The sequence below is a fragment of the Carlito syrichta genome, unplaced genomic scaffold (genome assembly GCF_000164805.1).
Source record: "Carlito syrichta isolate Samal-C Ts95f unplaced genomic scaffold, Tarsius_syrichta-2.0.1 Scaffold301662, whole genome shotgun sequence".
Classification (NCBI taxonomy): Eukaryota; Metazoa; Chordata; class Mammalia; order Primates; family Tarsiidae; genus Carlito; species Carlito syrichta.
The window spans coordinates 1888-10095 of record NW_007245758.1 but is presented as its reverse complement, the minus strand read 5'-3'; the positions used below and the strand labels follow the sequence as shown (position 1 = coordinate 10095).

General features: G+C 32.1%; 1 pseudogene; it reads left to right on the top strand.

The window, feature by feature from the left end:
- The first annotated feature begins 237 nt into the window (after positions 1-237).
- Positions 238-1018, top strand: LOC103257370 (annotated as a pseudogene).
- The last annotated feature ends 7190 nt before the right edge of the window (positions 1019-8208 follow it).

Here is an 8208-nt window from a genome sequence, read left to right as displayed (position 1 = left end):
GTCCAATATCTCTCCTAAACATAGATGCAAATATCCATAATAAAATATTAGCAAATAAATTCAGTAACAAATAAAAAGGAATAGAAACCATGAACAAAGAGGATGTATCCCCAAAATGAAAGGTTTATTTAACATATGAAAACCAAATGTAGAGTAGGCTTGTGAGTCTCTGAGACCCAAAAGTTGAGAACTTCTTCGCACCTGGGAACTGAGCCTGGCACCTCTGCATCAGTCACCATGCTGCAAAACAAGAATATTGAATTACACCATAAACACTATGGATATCATTTTGATTACCATAAGAAAAAGGGAAAGAAAGAAAGTCAAGAGGGTCATAACATTCAAAGAAGGCAAAGAAGATGACTGGTCTGAAGGTTAAGCTCTATCATAAGCAGTGCCATGCTGAAAAAATACAAATGAAAAAGACTATCAAGATGCATGAAAAGAGAAACACCAAACCAAAAAATGATGAAAAGACTCCACAGGGAGCAGTACCTGCCTATCTGCTGGACAGAGAGGGCAGTCCCGAGCTAAAGTACTTTCCATTATGATTTAAAAATTACGAAAAGAGAAAGCGAGAAAATGGAAAGTCCCTTTGCCTAAAGTTCGTGCCCAGGGAGAAACAGAAGTATTAAAAGTTATTTGAATGGGAAAGAGAAAGAAGAAGGCGTGAAAGAGGATGGTTACTAAAGTTAGATTTGTTGGAGATGGCTTTACAAGAAAACCACCCAAATATGACAGATTCATTAGACCAATAGGCTTGCATTTCAAGAAAGCCCATGTAATACATCCTGAACTGAAAGCCACCTTTCGCCTGCCAATACTTGGTGTAAAGAAGAATCCCTCATCCCCACTATATACAACTTTGAGTGTTATTATCAAGGGTACTGTCATTGAGGTCAATGTGAGTGAGTTGGGTCTTGTGACACAAGGAGGCAAAGTTGTTTGGGGGAAATATGCCCAGGTGACCAACAATCCTGAAAATGATGGCTGCATAAATGCAGTCTTACTGGTTTGACAGAAGTTTCATACAAGTGACTCCTTATAATTATTGACCATATATCAGTTGGAAAAAAACACCTTTACTGTAATGTTTCTTAACACTACCAAAGAGCCTTACTTGTCTGCAGTCATCAAGAGAACTATTTACTAAATTGAAAAAAAAAATTAAATGATCCGTTAAAAACATCAAAATGTAAAAATAACATTAAATTGTAAAAAACATTTTTAAAAAATTTAAATGGTCCCATTTAAAAAAAACGAAAAGAAAGAAAATCAAATGTAATAAACATATTAGTAGAATCAGAAAGAGCACTTGACAGACTATAACACCCACTTTAATAAAAACACTCAATGAACTAGAAATAAAAATATAACTTTCTCAATCTGATATAGGGTATCTGTAGAAAATCTGTAGATAACGTCATACCTAATAGTGAAAGACATTATGTTTTCCTCTTAAGATCTGGAAGCAGTAAAGTTGTTCATTCTCATTACCTTTACTCAACATAACAGCCAGAGGTTCTACATAGTCTAATATAGTAATGAATGGATTAATCTACATTGGAAAGAAATAAAACTGTTTTTATTAGCAGATTACAAGTCACCTATGTAGAAAGCTCAAAGAATGTACAACAAAACTACTAGAACAAGTAAAGAGTAGTTTGCATCAGAGGATACAGGACATACAAAAATATATCATACTTATGTATATTAGAAATAACAATCCAAAAGAAAATCAAGAAAATTCTATTCATAATAGCATCAAAAGTATAAAATATTTAGAAACAAATGTAATAATAGAAGTGCAAGATTTATACATTAAACTGCAAAGCACTTGGTAAGAAAATAAATATCTAAATAAAAATATATCTATGTTCACGAATTTGAATCCTTAATATTTTGTGGTATTTCTTTTCAATTTTGTCAATAATTATTAATATAGTCAGTGCAATCCATATCAGTACCCCAGCACTTTTTTTTATAAGTTGATGAGCTGATCCTAAAATTTGTATGGAAATGTAAAGAATCTAGAATAGCCAAAATATTTCTGAAAAAGAAGAAGAAAGTTGGTGAAGTTGGAGAACTTCTACAACCTAATTTCAAAAGTTACTTTAAAGTTATAGTAATCAAATATGAACCTCAAAAACATTACGCTCAGTGAAAGACACCAAAGTATGATATATAGTATAATTCCATTTATATTAAATATACAGAAAATATGTTTGTTCTAGGCACAGAAAGTAGACAAGTGATTGCCTGCAGCTGGAAGTGGGATGGGAATTGACTGCAAATAAGCTCATGTTGTTAGAAATATTTTTCATGTTGATGAAAATGTTCTAAAACTGGATTATGGTGATGGTTACACAACTCTGTAAATTTGCTAAAAAGTGTTACTTGTATACTTAAAAGGAGGAAATTTAGTGATATGAAAATCCTATCTTTATAAAGCTTTTAAAAAAACAAAAGGAAAGAAAATGTTGAGTTTGGCCAATCAAATTTTCTTTCTGAGTATTCTGAAATAGAAAACCTAAACAAGCAAACAAAAAGAGTTAGCTATGGGAATTGAAGCTGCAGTTTTAGTAGAGGGAGTCTGAGACAGTTATGGTGATTCACGTGCATGCCTATGGTGTAAAGAAACAGATATTACGACTAAATAGAATTGGTAGAGAACAGAGAGTACCTCTCTCTCTCCATGACCCCATGAACAAAACTAAATTGTTCATGAGAGGCAGAGAGAGAAGCAGAACCTAAACTTCCCTTGATTTCTGACAGCTTTTCAGTTCCAATTTTCTCACAAGCACTTCCCACATTCTGGCTTTAATGACGTAAGTAATCTGTACGTATAGTTAAAACTTGGAAAGCTAGTAATCTGCCACAATAATCTTATCAGATATCAGTTGTTATAAATAATGGATGCATTTTGGCATATCCATAGTACTTAATAAGAAACACCTACAAATGATTCACAGTCTCTGCTCTTCTTGAGAAGTCACTAAGGTAAAAAGAGATGGCAAATGGGAATTATAGTTGTACAAGGCCTATTCTTGTTTAAAAACTTCAGAAACACCATTTTTATCTTTTTACTGTCATCATATTAAGCACAATATAAAGAAGATTGTCTAGGGGTCATCTAATTTCACACCATAATTGTAAACTGATAACCATTTGTAATCGGACAGTCAACCCATAGAGGAATTTGAAGAGCAGAATCATCTCTTCTTTATATGAAGAGCAGTTTCTTGTAGTGTGGTTTGGCTTCTGATCAGAGAAACTATTTTGTAGGTAAGATATGTCTGAAAGCCATCTTTAGCAAATCAGCATTTATTCACCTCATTACGCAATGGCCTCTAAGAAACGAGAATAAAACTGCATATGCTCTGCAAAGTATGTAGCCAATTCTGGAAACTTAACTCAAACAATTTGCACCCTGCATGAAATACTCACACATTTGGTGACTTATGTGGAGGAAAATGTCATTCAGGGACCATGAGTTATTAAAATTAATGCTTACACGGAAGTATATGATCAGTGCCATGAGTCACTTAAAACTCTTAATTTCACTTTAGCTCATGAGGTAAAATGCCCTCTGCATCTCAGTTCTAAAGAATGTTGTCTTTATTTAGCGTCTAAAAACAGTCCAAAATGACTTTCTTTCAAGTAGTTAAAAAAAAATACATCAAAATCATTTCTTAAAAAAAGAAACACCCTGGAAAGCAAGATAATGAAATAAGGGTATTCACTGCTGACCTTTGCATTTGCCTTTTGATTAACCAATTCTACACTTATTCTTTTAGATATTTGTTATAAGACTTATTTCCTGATCAGCCATCATTCCCCAGATCTCTCTTTCCTCAAGGTGCATACAGCCCAGCATGGATTCCACTTGATATAATGAGTTTGCATACATTTGCACTTGACAAGTGATGAAACCAAGAACTCTTCCATATTTTTAGTTAGCAGAGCACCACTCCCTTTCTACCCTTCACATACATACACATTCAGAATTAACAGAGTCAGGGTAAAGAGACATAGAACAAAGCAATTTACTGTTAGGGGAAGGTTGAACAGCTGAAGATTCATCTCCTTAAACAAGTAGGCATTGATTCCTTGGATAGGGAATATCAGAAGAAGACATTATGGGTACTTCATCTCAAGACTAGAACAAATATAGGTTTGATTTAGAGTAGAAAAGTAAGTGAGGTTTGTGTGTTGCTTTACTCCCTAGAAAGGTGGAATGAAGATTTAAAAAAAGAATGTCCTCAAAAATTTTCTCTCTAATATTTCTCCATTCCCTGAAAGTTGTGTGTATTTCTTGTGTTTTGCTGGAGACAAATTCCTAAAATCCTAAAATTTTTAAGATAGAAATGCTCATTAAATTAGTGTCCTGTCTTTATTATTTTTAAAAATATGAATTATTTAAATTAATTTAAAAATTAGCTTATTCATTAAAATATTTCAGAGGTTCAACTGTATACTTGACATTATTCTAGATTGTGAGAAATACTTGTATATTAAACTTTTGGTTCTCCATCTCAGACATATTAAAATACCCCTATATCCCATGTAAAATGGAATTTATAGACTAGAATTTATAAAATTATAAAAGTTGTCAAAATTTATAAAAGTTTTTAAAAAGGTACAAAAAAATACAAGTTGAGTATTTCTGATTGAAAATACTTGAACCTAGAAGTGTTTTGGATTTCAGATTTTAACAGATTTTGGAATATTTGCATTTTATTAGGCATCCCAAATTCAAACATCCAAAATCTGAAATGCTCCAGTGCCCATATTTCCTTTAGTCAATGCTCAAAAAGTTCAGATTTTTGGATTTGGGATGCTCAACCTATATGCATTTTGTAGATACACTAAGTATGACATATATGAACTCAGCTTTTGCTGCTTTTTCTTATATTAAAGCCAATAATTTTGTGTTTGAGATCTCAAAGACGTCCTTAAACCCTTGGTAAACTTATAGGCCCCAGAGATTGTTTCCATAGAGCCTAAAAAGCCCTAAAAATAAAATAAAATAAAATAAAATAAACCTCTCAACAAAGAAAAGCTCAGGTCCAAATGGATTAATTGAAGCATTCCACCAAAAAATTTGAAGGAGGATTAATCCTTTTCAAACTGTTACAAAAAATTGAAGAGGTGGAAACACTTTCAAATGCAGTCTATGAGACCTGCATTATCCACAAACCAAAATCAGACATAGAAACTAGAAGAAAAGAATACTATAGATCGATATCCTTTATGAATATTGGTGCAAAAATTTTTAACAAATTACTAGCAATCCAAATTTAACAATACATTAAGAGAACTATACATCATGATCCAAGTGTCATTTATTTGTGGAATGCAAGGATGGCTCAACATATAAAAATCAATCAATGTAATATACCACACCAACAGAAAGAAGAATAATAACCGCATAATCTCTAAACTAGAAAAAATTCTTGAAAATATCCAGTGCCTTTCATGATAAAAAAACACTGATCAAACTAAAAATAGAAGAAAAGCACCTCAAAATAGTAAAGGCCAGATATGAAAAGCCCCCAGTTAACATTATACTCAATAGTGTAAAACTGAAAGCTTTTCTGCTAAGATCAAGAACAAAGCAAGAAGGCCCACTCTCACCACTTCTATTCCATATACTACTGAATGTCTTAGTCAGAGGAATTAAGCAAGAACAATAAAAGACATCCAAATATGAAAAAAGTAAACACTAAAGATTATACAACACACATACTGTTAGTATTAATAAATTAATTCAGAAAAGTTAACAGGGTACAAAATCAACAAGCATTCTCTACATTAGCTACAAACAATCCTTAAAGGACATTAAGAAAACAAGGTCATTTACAATAGCATCAAAAAGGGTAAAGTATTGAGGAATAAATTTAATGAAGAATATGAAAGACTATGGGTTAAAAACTATAAAACATTGTTGAAAGAAATTAAAGAAGACACAAATAAATGGAAAGATATTCCATGATTATGAAATAAAGAGACAATATTGTTAAATGTTCATACTACTTAATCTACAGACTTAATGCCACCCTTCCCAAAATATCAATGGCATATTTTTCAGAAATATTAAATAACCCTTAATGTTCATATGCAATCTCAAAGCATCCCCAACTAGCCAAAATAATCTTGAGGAAAAAAACAAAGCTAGAAACCCCATACTTGCTGATTTCAAAAATCTATTATAAAGCTACAGTAATCAAAATTATGGCACTACATAAAGATATATATATAGGTCAATAAACTAGCATAGATAATCCAGAAATAAACCCCAACATATGGTCAAATAACCTTCAAGCATTTGCAAGTCTACACAATGAAGAAAGTTTTTATAGTCTCTTCAACAAATCGTGTTGTGAAAACTGGCTATCCACATTCAAAAGAATCAAGTCAGATCCTGGCCTCACACTATACACAAAAATTAACTCAAAATGGATTAAAGACCTAAATGTAAGTCCTGAAACTGAAAATTCCTGGAGAAACTCTTTATGACATATTTGGCAATAATTTATTGGAAATGACACCAGAAGCACATGCAACAAAAGCAAAAATAAGCAAATGGGAATATACCAACTTTTATGCATCAAAGAAAACAATCAATAAATGAAAATGACAATTAACAGAATAAGAGAAAATGTTTTCAAACCATATAGTAACCATTTAATTAATGTCTAGAAGATATAAACAACTCTTACAACTCAACAGCAAAAAACAGATGAGCAAAGGACTTGAATAGACATTTTTCCAAAGAAGTTGTACAAATAGACAACAAATATATGAAAAGATGCTTAAACATCTCTAATAATTAGAAAATGCAAATCAAAACCACAATACTGTATTGCCTTACACTCATTATTTATTTACTTATAAAAATAAGTAAATAAATAACAAGTGCTAGACAAGATATAGACAAATTGAATCCATGTGCACTGTTGGTGGTAATACAAATGTTGCAGTTTCTGTGAAAAACAGTATGGAGGTTCCACAAAAAGAAAAATAGAATTATCTTATCATCCAGCAATCCCACTTCTGAGTATACATCCAAGATAACTGAAAACAGAATCTTAAAAAGATATTTGCATACTCATGTTCATTACAATATTATAAACAATAGCCAAGAAAGGGAAGCAAATTAAATTTTCATAATTAGATAAATAAAATTAAATATGTAGTATATTCATACAGTGATATATTATTCATCCTTAAAAAAAGGAAATTCTGTCATATGCTACAACATGGATGAACCTTGAGGACATGATGCCAGATGAAATAAGCTGGTTGCAAAAACATAAATACTGCATGACTTCACTTATATGAAGTCCCTAAAAAAGTCTAACTTTTAGAAAGAGAAAGTAGAATGATGGTTGCCAGAGTCTGAGTGGTTGAAGAAAAGGGAACGTGTTAAATAAATATAGAGTTCTGCTTTGCAAGGTGAAAAAGTTCAACAATATGTTTATAGTTAACACTACTGTACTGCACATTTAAAAATCACTAATATGATCAATTTTATGCTTTGTGCTTTTACCACTATTTTTTTAAGAAGCAGCCAGGAAGTAGATTTTTAGAAAATCAGTTCTGAGTCTGCTTCCAGTAATGTACATAATTCCCAATATTAGAAAAGTTGGGCAGCAACTTTTCTATTATTCTGAGTGTGTGTGTGTGTGTGTGTGTGTGTGTGTGTATGTGTGTTCGCACACACATGTGTGTAATGTAGATTATGGCATCAAGTTCCTAGGAGACATTAGAAATTCACAGCCTGGCAATGTTTCTCTGATTAAATTATTCCTAAATAGGCATTTGAGAAGATGAACATTGAAGGGTAATTTTGTCTGACCTCTTTTCAAAATTAAAAAGGTCAAGATAAAATGTACTTCAGAACTTATGAAGAAGAAAGGTCTCTGATAAAGCTCTCTACAATGGGCGGGAATCCCAAACAGTTAAATAGACATGAATCAGGACAAAGTTGACCTCAGACAATGAAGCTCAGGTATAAATTGTCTCAATTCCTGGATTCCTGCATTAGCATAATCTAGGATAGCTAGTAGGCCTAGGGCTTCCAGAACAAACATAACTCTTAGTTAGAAGAAGATAACATTTCCCAGACCTCAAGTTATCTCTATAATATTTTTAAATACCGCACTTTGCACTAAGTAAAAAATAACCAGATAGAATGGAAGACCA